Below are 17,028 nucleotides of genomic sequence, written 5' to 3'. Positions count from 1 at the left end.
CTACCAGTACTTACCCATATATGCATGTAAGTTTAAGCCAAGGGAAGGTATTTTAGTCATGAGCTGTAAGTGTCTTCATGAAAGCACGGCTGGAGCTGCCTGTTTACATACAGTGCACCACAATGGTACATGTAAGACCATGCTTCCTCACATATTCTTGAAGGCACAGTTTGATGTCTCTAGTGCTCTGAAATTTAGGATGTAATTACAGATACCAGGCTAAAGCTTGTAAAACCCTAAACCCCTGTCTCGGTTGCTTGTCAGGCCTGAAAGGTTTTGAGGGGAGTAGTGGGAGGGGAACCGTACCCCATCACCCTCAGAGAAGAGCTTTTCTGAGTACACTGCAAACAGAGAGGGATCACTGATGAAAACCAAAGGGGCGAGCATCTCCCACCCACAGATCACACATGCTCATGTACACGACCCGCTGATCACCAAGCCAGGGGTCAAGTTATGTGAGTTCAGTCGATTGAACTTGAATCAAGGCAAAAAGTAGGTGTAACCCACCCCCGCTTCCTACAGCTCCCATCAGTTAGTTGAATTCCTCATTAATCAGAATCTCCCAGGGTAAGACATCTATTCTCAAAGTTCCACAGAGATTCTGAGGCGCAGCAAACATCAAGAGCGTAATAGATCTGAAATGATGCCACCACTGAAAAACTTAAATTTAAAAAATATATGAAACAGCACAACCTATCATCTAATATTCATTTTCCGCATCTAAAGCACGTTCATTCTTTAAAGGGAAATGAAATAACCAACCCCCACTTAACATTTAATTTTGGTTTGTCAGAGGGGCTGTTAGTATTAAGTGAAAGTTAAGCACATAATTATATAGTATGCATATTTTTAAAATTAGGGCAAGTGTACCACAAAGTAATTTAATTGTCATTTACAAATACATTGCAGTTTTTAAAGTGTTTTCACACTGGATGTTAATGCCCACAGCTGAAGAAAATCCTAAAGCCACTTCCAGGCATGGGGATGTCCCTTGACTCATGTTTCTTCTTTGGGGACAAAGGGTTGGTTTGAAGCTCTTTCCTCCATGCACAGTCAGTTTCACACTGGCAGAATAATCAGTTATTAACTATTTATTGACACCAGTGGGATGTGCAGGCTGTGTTTCAGGTTCTTTCACTGAAGTACACATGGATGCAGTAGGAGGGTACACGGTAAAGTGAGGGAAGACCTAAAACCAGCTGGGCAGCCTCGCAGCTGGGCCTCACAGAGAAGCGAACATAGGTCATTGTTAAGGCCAGGACTGGACAGTAGCTCCTTTCATCTGAAAGTAGTTCTAGAAACCTGACAGCAACTCTAATAGCCTCCCAAGTTCAATGCTCAGCTCTTGCATCTCTGTTCCTCCCTCTGGACTTCTCATTCCATAACCAGCTATGGTTTCTGCTGCTGCTACAGACGACCTTCCCACATCATAGCTTCTGTTTACACAGAGCTTCTACTATCTCATGGCTTCTGCTTTCTGCCTTCTTCTTGTGTCTCTTGCTTCAGCCCACCCTACTGTTTGCTGATGCTCTCTGTGTGTCTCCCATTTAAAGCCTCTAAAAGAAAGACTGGGGGCTTCCCTGGTGGCGCAGTGGTTAAGAATCCACCTGCCAATGCAGGGGACACAGGTTCGAGCCCTGGTCCGGGAAGATCCCACATGCCGCGGGGCAACTAAGCCCGTGTGCCACAACTACTGAGCCTAAGCTCTAGAGCCTGCGAACCACAACTACTGAAGCCCACGCACCTAGAGCCCGTGCTCCGCAACAAGAGAAGCCACCACAATGAGAAGTTCACACACGGCAACGAAGAGTAGACCCTGCTCGCCTCAACTAAAGAAAGCCCACGCGCAGCAACGAAGACCCAACACCACCAGATAAATAAATAAAAGAAAGACTGGAATCAGCAGTCAGGATTCCACATGATGCACCTCCACTGAGTACATATCGCAACAAGCAAGTCACCATGAGGGTCACAGACTGCCTGCAGAAGGCTGGCTTTGGATCAACCACTGGTTCTTCATCCAGGTGGCTTCAACCAGGAATGGAGAGTCATGGGATATACAGCATGGCAAGCTATGCATAATAAATCCCTTAGGAAAAGGAAACTATGAGCATGGCAGGCACCGTGGGGCTTCTCAGAAAGCACTGCAGCTGTCCAGAACAAGGCGAGCCACATCGGCACCGCTGTGGGTTGACGTCTGGCCTGGTCCCCCTTCAGCCCAGCTGTCTGTGTGCCCTGAGCTCAGGCCCAGGGGTTCAGTCACTCTTCTCCATGAATGCTTTCCCATCCAAGCTGGCTCTCCAATAGGAAGCAGCTCTTTATATTCTTCCTCCCCTACCCTCTGTCCCTGAAGGAACCATGTGGCTTTTTTGTTTCAAATGCTTTCCTGCTAATTACCCTGGTTTGAGTGTGGGCTAACTACACCACCAAACATTAGGGGAGTTATACATCTCAAAGTAGTTCTATGAGTTGTTTAGATTGAAATGTAAAAATTTTTGACCAAAAAATATGTCCTTGGGCTTCCCTGGTGGTGCAGTGGTTGAGAGTCTGCCTGCCGATGCAGGGGACACGGGTTCGTGCCCTGGTCCGGGAGGATCCCACGTGCCACGGAGCGGCTGGGCCCGTGAGCCATGGCCGCTGAGCCTGCGCGTCCGGAGCCTGTGCTCCACAACGGGAGAGGCCACAACAGTGAGAGGCCCGCGTACCGCAAAAAAAAAAAAAATGTCCTCATCTTAATTTACAGAACTTGTGAATATTACCTATTATGACAAAAGAATGACTGTTAACTTAGATGGCAAAATGATGTGATTAGTTAAGGATCTAGAAAGGAGGAGCTTCTCCTGGATCATGAGTGTCATTATATGAGAAAGGCAGAGGGAGACTAGACAGAACAGAGGAGAAGAGGAGGCCATCTGACCACGGAGGCGGAGGTTGGAGTGATGCAGCCACAAGCCAGAGAATGTCGGCAGCCTCAAGATGCTGGAAGAGGTAAGGAAGGATTCTCCACTGGAGACTTTGGAAGCACTGCATCCCTACCAACACTTTAACTTCAGATTTCTAGCCTCTAGGACTGTGAGGGAATAAAATTCTATTGTTTTGTTATCCAATTTATGGTACTCTTTATAGAACCCCTAGGTATGTAATACCTATACTGTCTTAAATGTTCCCTGGAAGTCTCCAGAGTTCTTACATTGAGAGACAACCTATCTGATGCTATTTGTTTGTAAACTAGAGGGGACTGTGGCCTGAGGTAGGTTCAGGGTAACACCATGACTAGGTCTGCTGACATAGGTGGTCTGCAAGCTTCATGAGAGTAGAACTGGGCTGCACATTACAGATGCATGTTTGTTGAATGAATGAATGCATTCTCTGGTTTCCTTCTAATTGTTTTTTATTTTCTGGTTCTGTGCACCCAGATGACTCCTCTGGCCTCAGATGGCACTGAACTTGAAAACTGGGACTTTTCTGGCCTTTTTCTCCATCCTATCCTGGCCCCTGGCTTTTTACAATTCTTTCCACTGTTCCTTTCACCACCTGTGCACACACTCTGGATAAGAAAGGCATTCTTCCCTTCCTTTTATTCCCTTTAAATCAAACAAACTGTTGTTTCTGAAATAAACCTCATTACAAACAGACCTTGTTTTATTGCATTTTGCTTTACTGCACTTTGCAGATATTATCTTTTTTACAAATTGAAGGTTTGTGGCAACCCTGCCTCAAGCAAGTCTATTTTCTCCATCTTCCTAACAATGCTTGCTCACTTCGTGTCTTTGTGTCATGTTTTGGTAATTCTCACAATATTTCAGAATTTTTCATAATTGTTATATTTGTTTTGGTGATCTGCTGTCAGTGATCTTTGATGTTACTTTTATGACTCATTGAAGGCTCAGTGAGCCTTCAGATGATAGCATTTTTAGCAATGAAGTATTTTTTAATTAAGGTATGTACATTTTTTAGACATAATGCTATTGTACACTTAATAGACTGCAGTATAGTGTAAACATAACATTAATTTGCACTTGGAAACCAAAAAATTTGTGTGACTCGATTTATTGCAATATTTACAGTGTGGTCTAGAATCGAGCCTGCAATATTTCCAAGGTACGCCTGTATATCTTCCTTCCATTTCTACTCTCCATTTCTCCATCTCCAAAGCTTAATCAGACTCTATCCTCCCCACAGACAGAACCTTCTCCTCCTTGGAATTTTCATGCCCCCTTATCCCTTTTCTATGTCACTTATTTCTCTCTTGAAAACCAGATATTTATGTGAATACCATCCTTTCTGCCAGACTTCAGAGTATTCTTACGATCCACTTCATCTTTCTCTTAGTGCATGTTATAGGAACAGCTAACAGTATAGGAACCCAAAAAATACTGGATAATTGAATAGACAGAAAATGTGGGAGAATTGGGGACATCCAACACAAGAAGAGAAATTTTGCAATAAAATCCTTAATATGCTAAGAAGTTAATAAGGTAAATAAAATTATTTTCAAACAGCATTAAAGGCCCAGTTGTAATGATGGTGGGCTAGTCTGAACTTGGAGGGGTATGGTCGGAATAGTTAGATGAATCTACACTTGGTTTCTTAGGTTTTTTTCTGTGGCTCCGTAACAAATTACTACAAATTTCGCAGCCTAAAACAGCACATATTTATCATCTCACAGTTTCTGAAGTCAGGGCTCCAAATGTGGTTTAACTGGGTCTTTTGCTACAGGGCCTCTTACAAAATGCAGTGTCAGCCAGGGTTGGGGTCTTATTAGAAGGATTGAGTGGGGAAGGATCTCCTTGTAAGTGCACATGGCTGTTGGCAGGATTCAGTTCTTCAAGTGCTGCTGGACTGAGGGCCTCTGTTTCTAGCCATCTGTTGGCCAGAGGATGCTCCCTTTAGGTCTTGCTATGTGGGCTTCCCCAGCATAGCTACATGCCTCATCAAAGCCAGCAAGGGAAGTAGCCTGCTAGCAAAACAGAACCCACAGTCTCGTCTAAACTAATCGTAGAGGTGATATCTTATCAACTTTATCAAATACCGTGAGTTAAAAGCAAATCAGTGCCTACCTTCAAACAAAGGCATAGATACCAGGAAGCTGGTATCATTGAAAATACATCTTAGAATTTGTCTGCCATGTCTGGTAAGTACCATAGGCATTCCCTAAGTATTTTGAAAGGGTCGTGTTCCAAAATTTGTTTCTTGCTTGGTTGGAACTAAGAATTCAGTAGGATTTCCTTATAAAAACAATGGAGTTAAATTCCTGGGCTTACTTCCAGGTAAGGGCCATTTTACCCAGAGTAGACCAAGTAGCATGCTAACCAAACTACTCTAACTTACATTTATTTATGCCATTGTTATTCTTTGAGAATATGCTTTCCAAATGTCAAGTTGGGATGCTGGGACAAATTCTCCAATTAACAAATCTTTAGCATAGCCATGTAGGGAAGTTAGCAGTACTATGCCTCTGCCATCAGGAACTCATTAATTATTTCACACTGTATGTGAACAGATGATCCCCAAGCAAAGTATTTATCCATAAGATGATAATCAATGATGCATTTACTGTGTACTCATTCTCTGAAGTCCTCAGTATTTGTACTGAATATCTGAATGTTTCAACAGGGAGAGCAAATCATTTTCAAAGTCTTTCAGAAAATATAATTCAAGGAACCATTTCAAATCATTTTTAAATTCTTAAGACTAAACAAAAGCTTCCACCACAGCATCACAGAAGCCCCTATGGTGAAGTTCCTGGTCCAGGTTTGTTTACCCTAAGTCTCACGGGTTAGTAATGATGCCACCTCCTCTCCCTACAGGTCAATGTGGAAGAATCTCCCCATTAGGCCAGCAGAAGAAATTCTTTTGAATTTTCAGCTTCATCAAAGACTGGCCCTTTCCCTGTTTGAAGTCTTCTCTTGCTTCTTAGCCATTGGGGGTGCTTTGAACTCAACTCCCACTGACCCTGTTTCCTCTTCAAAGGCTTCTTCCCTTCCATGTAGGGAGAAGATGCCTTTTGAAAGTAGTGGGCTTCTGCCTTATGTGAGTCTGTCGATGTAAGCAGAAATAAACAAAACTAATAATAAGCAGAAGTAACAGGTCTTGGTAATTACAGAGAGATCCAGAGAAAATGGGAAAATGGAAGGCAAGCCACTCTGCAGTATTACTTGGAAGAGAGGATATTTAACATGCCTTATTCTCCGCTGTGCTGCAACTTCTGTAGCTTTCATGAAGCAGGGGATGGGGATTTAAAGTGGCCTGTCCTTAGGTGGAAATTTCGGCCCAGGTGGACACCCCAGAGATGTTACACGTGGGAAATTTAACTTTAAAACAACTTTAGTTATCTGAGTGAGACTTTTCCCCAGGCACCTAAACAGTTAGACCCTGTCATGAGACAAAGTCCTAGACATCTTGCATCTGTAAACACCATCAGAAGCTGAAAATTCTTGAGAATTTTTCTTTTTCTTAGCTATTGACTCATGAACTCGTGGACTAGTTATGGGTTGATTCTATTGTACTTCCCCCCCCGCCCAGTTTAAGTTGCTAACTTACATATGTATAATTTTAGCTCCAATGAAGTATTTTCTGTTATATTTTCTAAGGAAGATGCTATAGGAGTTGTGATAGCTTGTAAGACACTTAAAAGTAGGTCCTTCCCATTCTGGAAGTCTCTGATTATGTGATCTTAGGTAAACTATCAGGTAGGAGCATCAGCCAGTGTGACATAGAATAGCTCCTTAAATAGCTGCCTGATACAGAATAGTTCAGGTATTAAACAGCAGTGGTCTGTACTTAGCAGCACTAATCAAACCACACTTTCCTTCATATCTGATAATGCGGTATATTAATGTGCTAGGGCTGCCATAACAAAATACCATGGACAGGGTAGCTTAAACAACAGAAATTTATTACTCACAGTTCTGGAGTCTGGAAGTCCAAGATCAAGGTGTTGACAGGATTGGTTTCTCCTGAGGCTTCTCTCCATGGCTTGCAGATGGCCGCCTTCTCACTGTGTCCTCACATGGCTTTTTCTATGCATGGTCACACCCCTGGTGTCCCTTCCTCTACTTATAAGGACACTAGTCCTATTGCATTAGGACTCCACCCTTATGATCTCATTTAACCTCAATTACTTCTTTAAATATACTGTCTTCAAATAGTCACATTGCGGGTTAGCACTTCAACATAAGAATTTTGGGAGAACATAATTCAGTCCGTAACATGGGGTTACCAATAATGCCCATATATGGATTGGAGGTCATAAATAGTTTGTGAAAATGTGTGAGTGTGTGCATTTATGGATTTTTCTGGAGAGAAAGTTCACGCCTTTCATGAGAATTTCAAAGAATGCTAATAGATAGGACACATTGCTTTATATCAACTTCCCTAATTATTTTTCTAGTTGGGATGATATATGCTGATCCTTCACAAATATTCTGTGATTTTATTTACCCTATTTTTCCATCCTCTCTAGATTTTGAGATATTCTGTTTGGCTGTGAATCATTACTCTGTCCAAAGATTAGGGAATAGTTAGAGAATGTGTTTTCGTACCCTGCTGAGATGACTAAAATAATGATGTGGCATTTTTTTCATTGATGTCCAGTTTTAGAATGTCTTCCTTTGTAAATGGTGGCCTAGGTACTTAAGAAAATATGTAGTTTTATAAATCAAATAAATATCTGAGGAGGTTGAAGAGAATAGCAAGTAAAAAGCAATTATGAATTTAGGACATAGGAGTAGTACTGCAAAAATAAATAAAGTTGAACTTCCCAATTATAGGCAGTGTTGTTTATGCCTATATCATGTGCAGAGGGAAGCACTGAAAACAAGTGGTAGGGAGATGGGCCCTATGATAAAAACCTAAAGAAATTAGAAATTTTTTAATGGAGAATAGAGTATGACTAATGCTTCAAAAGTTACCCCTACCCATTACTTTCTCTCCCTCTCTCGTAGGCCTGTATGGTTATTTGGGTCCTATCATATGCTGATCTCTGGGGCTACTATTTTTATTGCATATATGTGCCACTGACTTTTTAAACCAGAACTTAGGATTTTCATTTGCCATCAATAAATGTCATTTTGATAGGTTTAGACATTTTTCTTGCCCAGTGGTTTTTATTGTTATTTTTTTTTAGTTATGGAAACATTAAATCCATACAAAATCAAAATCTTCCACGGATGCCAAGTGGATAAAAGTGGAACTTATAGCTGAAAGAGGGAGAGGAAGGGGTCCTGCTGAAATAAAAACATATTATCAATATGGTATTTCCCTAATCCAAAGTCTTCTCTATGTGGAATTCCCAGTCCATCAACTGTTCATAGTAGATTATTTCTTTCTTTGCTTAGCATTCTCTGTATATTAAAATATCAGAAGAAACAAAATTATGTTCCCAGTTTGTTTTTTTAAAAAAAGACAAAATCAGCTGGGGCATATTTATTTCCTCTGACTGCAACCTCTTGTAAAAATGTCAGTAGTGGATGGGAAAATTAAGACAGTGCTCACTTCCCTCTCCTCACTTAGGACAGTGATAGTGGGAGGGGATTGGAAATCCTAAATCCTAAAATTGGCTTTGGAAACATTTTCAATCTTTGATCTCATTTGCTCCTAAAGCATGCAGCTGCAGTCATAGAAACTAAATATGTAAGACATCCTATGACTTTCTGGTGAATGGCTATTTTGGAAAGAATCCTTTCAAAGCCCCCAGGTCATTTTTGCTGAAGTCCTTGTGTCAGTATCAAAGACAGCTGGCAGCTCACTGCCTTGATCCATGCCTGATGGCTTTTAGGGAGCACTCCAAGCTCCTGGGGTTCCATCCATTCTGTTCCTGGAGTCAATAACACCTGAATCACTAAAGTAAAATGAAGTTTGAAATGTGCTGTTTACTATTAGAGAGAGTTTGAATATTTCCAATTTTTAAATAAAAAATGTTAAAAGAAAAAATCTTCATTTACTGACCTTCGCAAAGAATTGAGGAAACCTTTAAAAAAAAAAAAACAAATTAAACCTCTGAAATTAGTACAGATGCAACACTTGTGAGTCTTTGGGGTTTTCTGTGGAAATGCATACTGAATCCCTGCATGTGTGAATGTGTTGAACTGTTACAGTTAAGCATTTATATTTTTACAGAAAGTTTTATGCTTGCTTTTTTAGTTTTTGTTTGTTTGTTTGTTTTTGGTTTAGTTTGGTTTGCTTTGGTTTGGTTTAGTTTAGGTTGGGTTTTTTGTTTTGTTTTTGTTCTCACATTTTGGCTCGAAATGGCTCGGCAAAGAAATAAAGTTGCAATGTTTTATGCAATTTGCCCCCAAGTCCTGCAGAGTTTGTGTCAAAGCTAAACTGAGACTTTTTTTTTTTTTCAGCCAGGATTTTTAAATCTGCTATAACTAGCCAACACACTGTCCTCTGTTTCTTAGGGTATCTGGTAGGTTCTGATTGTGTACTAGGGGCCATGAGGACACAGAAATATAAGTTGTGGCCCCTCTCCTCACATGTGCACACTATGTTTTGACTTGACAAACTCAGTCAGTCCAATAGGCCAGCATAACCTCTTCATGAGTTCTAATTTTTACTTACGCCAAATAATGTCTGTGGAAGATGGAGACTTAGTTCCAGAAGCATGCATTTTGGTGAGAGGCTGAGTTCCCCTTACCATTCATCACTTCCTGCCAGCCCTCAAGGTTAAGCATATCCACGTGCAGCTGGTGGTGCTTTTTCTTTTGGGATTTTGAAATTTAAGGAGGGAAGGGAAAGAAAACTAATAACTGTTGAATGTCTGTTTATGCTCAGCTGTGGGTTTATATAATTTAATCTTCATGACAATATTATTATCCCCATTTAACAGATGAGGAATAAGAATCAGGAAAGCCAAGCAGATGTCCAAGGTCCTCCAGCTTAGTCCCTGACATCAGCTGTATTTGAATCTAGGTTTCTCCAAAGGCAAAGGGCAGACGTTTCCCACTAGACTGAACCATTTCTACGCAATTGCTAGAGAAGCCCTAGTTTCCTCACAGTAAAATAAAGACAAAATCTTCCAGCTTGTTTAATATGTAATAAAATAAGAGTATTGAACATGCTGAATAAATTCAAATGAGCTTGTGCTCATTCAGCCTCTTCATGAGTTGTGAACAGCCACCGGCAAATTATGACTCAACTCATCAATAACATTAATGTTCAAGCTGACTCAGCAGTGCTGAGTCATCCCGTCAAAGTTTTTTTCTTTACCATTGTTAACATTAAAGAGAGTACTATCTTCCCTTCTCACCCACACCCTTTTGCAAAACTCATAAAACTTTTGTTTAAAGATTTTTCTTCTCTCAAATGCTTCTTACCCTGCAACCTCTGCTAGCCAGTGAAGGTTTTTCATAGACTTAATTGGCAGAGAGAATCAAAAAGGGACATGTAAAAGGAATGAGAAAAGAAACCTGTAGAGCGACTGGCATAGCTGAGGCAAAGAGACACTCTGAAAATTATATATGAAAGCTTAAGTTGAAAACAACTTGAGGAACAATGAGGGAAAGGTCTTAAATTCTAGTACCAAGAGTTTAGATTGGATGATATGGGTTATCAGGATCTACTGCACTTTTGTCTTCTGTCTCCATCAACTACTGACATGGGTTTTACCGAGGTCTCTGTTGATTTCCATTTGCCAGTGCATTGGTAGACATTTTTGGCCCTCATTTTGCCTTCTCAGTGCCATTAAATGCAATTGACTGCTCCATCCTTGTATCTTCTTCCTCTTGGCTTCCATGATACATTTTCTGGCTTTCCTTTTCTCTCGCTGGCCACTTCCTCTACTATGCATTGCAAGCTCATCTTCTGCCATCCAGCTTTAAACATGGAGTTCTTCAAGGTTTGTTCTCAGGCCCTCTTCTGGTCTTAATATACACCTTTCTCTTAAGTGAGCTTGTCTACATCTAGCTTCACCTAACTAAGGATTCTTTCCCAAGCTCTAGACCCACATGAACTTGAACATCATAATGTCTCCTCTTGTCTAACATGCTCATAGCCAAAGTTGGGAATGTACACAATGTCTGTTTTGAGCAATTGTTTGGATAATGGACAGGGAGCACTAGAAGAGCACTGACATGGCAAAATGGCTGATGGTGAATTTACTTTTGGACTTGCTGCTTTTCAGCTGCCTAAAGTTTCAGTTCAGTAAGATTTGGATATAGTGACCTGAAGGCCAACTGAACAATTTCTGTAGGATATGTGGGCCAAAGTTGTATTGGAGCAGGGGATAAATGGAGACAGAGAGGGTCTTCTACTTCTTAAAGACAGCCCTCCCTACCCACTACTTCAGCTCATTATACATAATTGTACTCAGTGTTTATTAAATAGTCGGGGTTTACTTCTGTCCTCTGCTTATCCTTGGGGACCAGTAAACTTAGTCCATTCATTCGTTCATTCATTCATCCATGATCATAGATTACCCATACTGGCCAATTAAGTCTGCTCTATTCTAAGTTCACTCAGAAACCTTTGGGATACTGTGATCACAAGGGAGAATCAAGGAAAGACTATAGCTAGAACAATTAAACAACGATTAACACAAACATTTATTGAATACGTACTCTATGTCAGGTACTGTGATGAATGCTTTCTCTGTGTTGTCAGTTTTACTCCTGCACAGCACGATTCAGTTATTCTCTCTAACCCCGTTTTAGAGATGTGTGAACTGAGGTTTAAATAAGTTAACTGTCTGTCCCAAGATCACAAAGCTAGTGAATGAAAAACTAGAATTCCACCCAGGTCTAAATTGAGAGCCCTTCCCTTAACCACTGTTCTTCTTATCCCACACCTGCAAAAGTTTCCAATTCATTGATTGGTATATTTTGCATAGAGGAGCCCGCCGTTGGCCTCCTTCTTCATTTTGCTCATTAAAGTTAACAAACAAACCAAAAAGCATGCCTTTCTCTTTAACTTCAGCTCTTTAGTTGAAGGGAAAAGGAAGAAAAATTTAAAATGCCAGTCCCCTGGAGATGACCTGAGAACCTTATTATCTCCCGCACACGGAGGATGCCGTGCAGAGGATCAGGGAAGGAGGAAGGGAAAGCGTGGCTTACTCTTCAAGTTGGCATCTTGCAACCCATGCAAGGCGGGATTCTGGGGTGGCGTGTGACTACTGGTGGCCTTGACCTAAGCAGACAAGTTTCCCCCTGAAAAGTAGCGTTGTTTAAATGTTTAACAAACACTTTGTTTAATAGGGGGAAAATAAAGCTATTTAAAAAACATAGGCAAATTAGCGCTTCCCTGGTGGCTCAGTGGTTAAGAATCCGCCTGCCAATGCAGGGGACACAGGTTCGAGCCCTGGTCCGCGAAGATCCCACATTCCGTGGAGCAGCTAAGCCCGTGTGCCACAACTACTGAGCCTGTGCTCTAGAGCCTGCGAGCCACAACTACTGAGGCTGCATGCCACAACTACTGAAGCTCACGCGCCTAGAGCCCGTGCTCCGAAACAAAGAGAAGCCTCCGCGATAAGAAGCCCGCGCACCACAATGAAGAGTAGCGCCCGCTCACCGCAACTAGAGAAAGTCCGCACACAGCAACGAAGACCTAACGCGGCCAAAAATAAATAAATAAAATAAATACATTTATATTTTAAAAAAGCATAGGCAAATTGTAACCCTTACCTTTCCTTCATGTAAAAAAAATTTTAATGCTTGAGTCTCAAGTTTTTCAACACAGCTGGAGAAATAGAATCACCACCAGACTAACCCCACAATGGGTGGAGTTCACGAAAATGGAAAGTTAGAGGAAACCCCATTAACTGAGAGTTAACATTGCCTCATGAAAAGAGAAGAAATCTAGTTCAGGACACCTCCAAGAGAGCAATGAGCTAAACAAACAGCTCTAACCGCACAGTGATTTAAGGAACTTCCTGAAGTTCTTTTCCCTCCTTGCTGTCAGTGCATTAAATTTAAGTTGGCTGGTAATCCTTGGGCTCTGGGAAAATCAAATGGTTAGTTTATGGTCAATTTCTCTCAATGATTATCTTTCAGAAAACGTGTGAGTTGTGAGAGAGAATGGGAGTACTTAATTCATCCTGCTGTTGAAAAATAGAATTGGATGACAGGTCCTAGGTGCTGCTGCTAAGAGGCTTTCAGCAACTGCTGTGCTCAGCCATGGATATTTCAGTGAAATAAATAACCAAAAGAAGTCTAAGAATTTGCAAGAGGAAGTGTTTTCATACTATGGCTTAGCAAAAACATCTCTATATTAAATCTACTTGCAAATTTAAACTGTATCAGGGGAAGGGAGATGGGTTTATATAATCCAAGTAGCATAGGAAATATTAAATACTTCATGTTTTTAAAACAAGGTGACGTCATTGGCAAGGCACTTTTTTCTCTAGGAAATTGAAGGCCCCATCCACCAGTAAGAGGTAGGAAGAATTATTCACTGTGGGAGAAAGTCTGACATACTCACAGCCCTGCCTAATGTTTGTGGTGCCTCTGGAAAACAAAAACTGCCCTGTTTTATCTCATCATATTTTCAAGCTGCAAAACAAAAAGAGGAGCAGAGGTAGGGAAAATAAGGAAATTCTGGGAATCCATGGCCTTCAAATAGAGGAAACTGCTGCCAGGAATCACATTAACTTACTACTTGATCATATATGGGTTTTAAGAAATAGGATTCTTAAGGATTTCTAGAATGAAGGAAGGGATTTTACACAGGATTAAAAAAAGATAGAGGCAGCCAATGTACATCAAACAGAACTACAAACTGAGGACTTTTTTTTTCAAAGGTTTACAATCTAGCAAGTGGAAGATCTTAGAAAGACATATAACAATTATGCTGTCCACTCGTTTCCCAGAGGGCCAATCCAGGGATAGAAAATCATTAGTGGGACCACAGATGAGAGTTATGCACTTTACACTTTTCTGCCTAAACACTGTGGTCAATTTTTCAGAAGTTTTCAATGTGCATTGTTACTGCAATGCTTTCTAATATTCTCCCCTTTACATTCCTCCTCAAATAAATCTGCTTAGCCATCCTGAAATATTATACACAAAACTAACAAAAGAGATAAACAGGGGGATACTAATCCAGTTGGCAGGGGAAAGCCACAAGGGATATTTGTTAGGACACTTAGGTCCCAGGGGACCGACTTGAAAACTTGAAACCTAAAACACCATGACTCTTGGCCATGACTGCACACAAGGGAAATCACACTAGTAACTCTCCTGCACTTGGCCCAGCTGTCTTCGACGTTTCTGTTTGTAAAGTCAGTGTTACTTACAGTGACCAGGCATTTTTAAGTGGTCCTCTAGCCAAGCAAAAGGGTTCTACTATGCGGCTCTACAACTTTTATTTGATACATTTTCCTTTTCCTTTTCTGTGTCTTGGTATTTTACTGGGTTTTCTTCCGTACTTGTCACTTACTTAAGCTTCTCCCTCACCCTCACTCTATTTTATTTCTGGTATCTGGAACTTGCTCATTTGCCCTTTCTCCATTTCAGCTTCTCAGCTTATACTATAAGCTGTGTCTTGTTTCTTCGTATTTCTTTTTTCTTGTAAATGTTATATTCTAATATTTTCCTATACATATGCCACATTCTCTTCAGTGTATCCTTTTAAACATTTAAATGAAGTTAACTTTAAGATGTGCAAATTAAAGAACATTTGAAAAAATAGAAAAATGTAGAAACAAGACAGAAGACCCCTCATTGTTCTTCAGACAAAGAAGTCACTGTTAACACTAGAATGTGTTCTTTTTAGACTGGTTTACACACAAGACTTTTTAAAACTATGTTTGATAGTATACGTAGGCTTTGATAGTCTTTGATGTCTAAATATGATAATGTTAAGTGTTTTTCTTAATATGTTTTAATGGCTACATAAAATTGAGTGGATAGATCTTAGTTTAAAAACCGTTTCCTCATTGTAGATCACTAAGATAATTTTTAATTATTTTACTATTGTAAATAGTGTTAGGGAAAATATCTTTGTTTACTAAGCCAAGGAAGGGTGTATTTTCATTTTGTGTTTCTTTGTTTTATTTAGGGTGATTATTATTTCTTTAGCATAGATCCCAGAAGTGCAATTACAGTCTTTGGGAAAGGGTTTGGAGGCCTTGATAATAAGGTCAACTTGCTTTCAAAACAGTATTTGCAATGTACTCCTTGTCTGGCGTTCATGAGTGTGTGTTTTTCACCTCATTCCTGCAACATTAAGTATTCTCATTTTAAAAGAAAGGTTTGCTAATATAATATGTGAAAATGGCTTTTCCCTTGAATGAAACTGCTTATTAGTAAGGGTGCATACATTTCCATGAATCTGTTTATTATCAGCCCTTATTCATTAGGTCTTTCACCCCTTCTTTCCTTTCCATCACCTCGTGCCCACATGCTAATTTCCTATGCTCATCCTTAGTCCCTTCTGCTCGCTTTTTAACCCCCAAAGTTAATTTTGTAATTCTCTTTTGTCTCATGTCCAGTAACTTGTGGGGCAGTGGGACCCAAACTGCATTTTAAGAGCATTTCTGTGAGTTGTTCTCAGCAGGTGTCTTCAAGGCCCCAAGTTCTTTTTTTGTCCCCCACTGTGAAAAACGGATTGGCAGCTGGTGACGGGCAGGGCACTGGTGCTTGGCACTCACAGGAAGCCTTGCAGGAGGTGCCCAGAGTCACAGTGGAGGAAGTGTGGCCAAGCCAGCACAAGGTGGGGGACCAGATGTCGCCCGATTATGTTCCATTGAAATCCAAACAAAGCCCCAGATTCAGGATCATTTCCTTGAGACTCCTCAGTTGGAAACTGGCACCGATTCAGAACCTCACAACAGCTGGTCTCCCCATGCTAGGATTTATGTGCCTTGCAGGAAACTTTACCTGTGTGTTATCGATTGATTTCTGTAAAGCAATCAAACAGTGTCTCGAAGACCCAAAGCGTACTGCTCTCTGCCGCAAATAAAAAGAGCCCGTATATCACTGAACACGTGAGCAGTCTTATTACAGGCTTGGGAACGCTGAGAAGGATGCGTTGTCCTTGTTATTTATGCCACCCATGGTAACCTTGAGGCTGTATCCTGACATTTGCAGCTTGGCAATGACAATGCTCCACTCTTGTTAGGAGACTAAACCCACCCTTTGGAAATAAATTCTATTATAAAATAAGCTTTCAGGGGACACCAGCAGATGAGAAATCGTGCTTATGTTTCTCATCATCCAGTTCATGTTGGGAAATCTGAGAATCTTTCCAAAAGCTCCTTACTTGTTTTCGTCCAGGTCATTTGCATCTATGCCGTCCACTTTCCTCCTCTCAAGGAAGGTGAGCCAGAAGCCTGACAATTTCCTTTTCTGAATATCAAGGAGGAAAAGCAAACAGAAACCGTCACCCCCAAAGATATTGTAGTTGCTTGTGCTGGGCAGCAGAGGAAGGTTTTAATTTGAAAACAAAACAAGTATTCTTAAGAAAAACTAGAACAAAGGATAGTGAAAGTACATCAATTGATCTAATATTTAGCTAAATACGTATTCCTGACCTAGATCCAGGAACTCTATTTTAAGCATCGCCTTTATAACTGGCTGCTCCTGCTGTTTCCATCACCTGATAAGGTCTGGGTGACTCTCTCTTCCTCTCTCCCTCTCCCTCTGACTGCCTGGCAGTCCTCAACCCAGATTCTCAGACCTCACAGTGAGATTCTGGAGCTAGCCCTCTCCATTAGAAACAAACAAAATAAATTGTTTCCATTCCCCAAAGGAATGTGCTAAAGCCTTTTTTCCTCTTTAACATGGATGCAATTTAAATTTGGCAAGAGCTGGACACAGTATACCTCACTCTGAGGAGAAAGCCTTGTGAGAGGGACCCTTACAGAAAGACCCCTTCGGCCTCCCTGTGAACTGTCAGTGACAGAAAGTAAGCAGGTCATGCCCTCAGCATCCACAGGGTTTCCGCAGAATCCTCAGCTGTTCCCTCATTCCACAAAAATGTCTTCAGTACCTACTATCTGAAAACCCTGTGTGCATGTACCTCCCCGGCTGTTCCCGCAAGGCTGTGAAGTCAGAGCTTCTTACAGTGTGCATTTCGTTCCTTTCATCTACC

General features: G+C 41.0%; 1 protein-coding gene and 1 long non-coding RNA gene across 8 annotated transcripts in view; one reads left to right on the top strand and one right to left on the bottom strand.

The window, feature by feature from the left end:
- Positions 1-7,139, bottom strand: part of LOC309811391 — a 35,360-nt gene extending 28,221 nt beyond the window's left edge. For all 3 annotated transcript variants that reach the window (XR_014295148.1, XR_014295149.1, XR_014295150.1), the window contains exon 1: positions 6,908-7,139. This is a non-coding gene — a long non-coding RNA (uncharacterized lncRNA). The remainder of the gene's footprint in view (positions 1-6,907) is intronic.
- Positions 1-17,028, top strand: part of AIG1 (androgen induced 1) — a 236,382-nt gene that overhangs the window by 161,633 nt on the left and 57,721 nt on the right. The gene's annotated exons all lie outside the window — the stretch shown is intronic.

The sequence above is a fragment of the Mesoplodon mirus genome (genome assembly GCF_964341445.2).
Source record: "Mesoplodon mirus genome assembly, chromosome: 10".
NCBI lineage: Eukaryota > Metazoa > Chordata > Mammalia > Artiodactyla > Ziphiidae > Mesoplodon > Mesoplodon mirus.
This window is presented reverse-complemented; position numbering and strand designations above follow the sequence as displayed.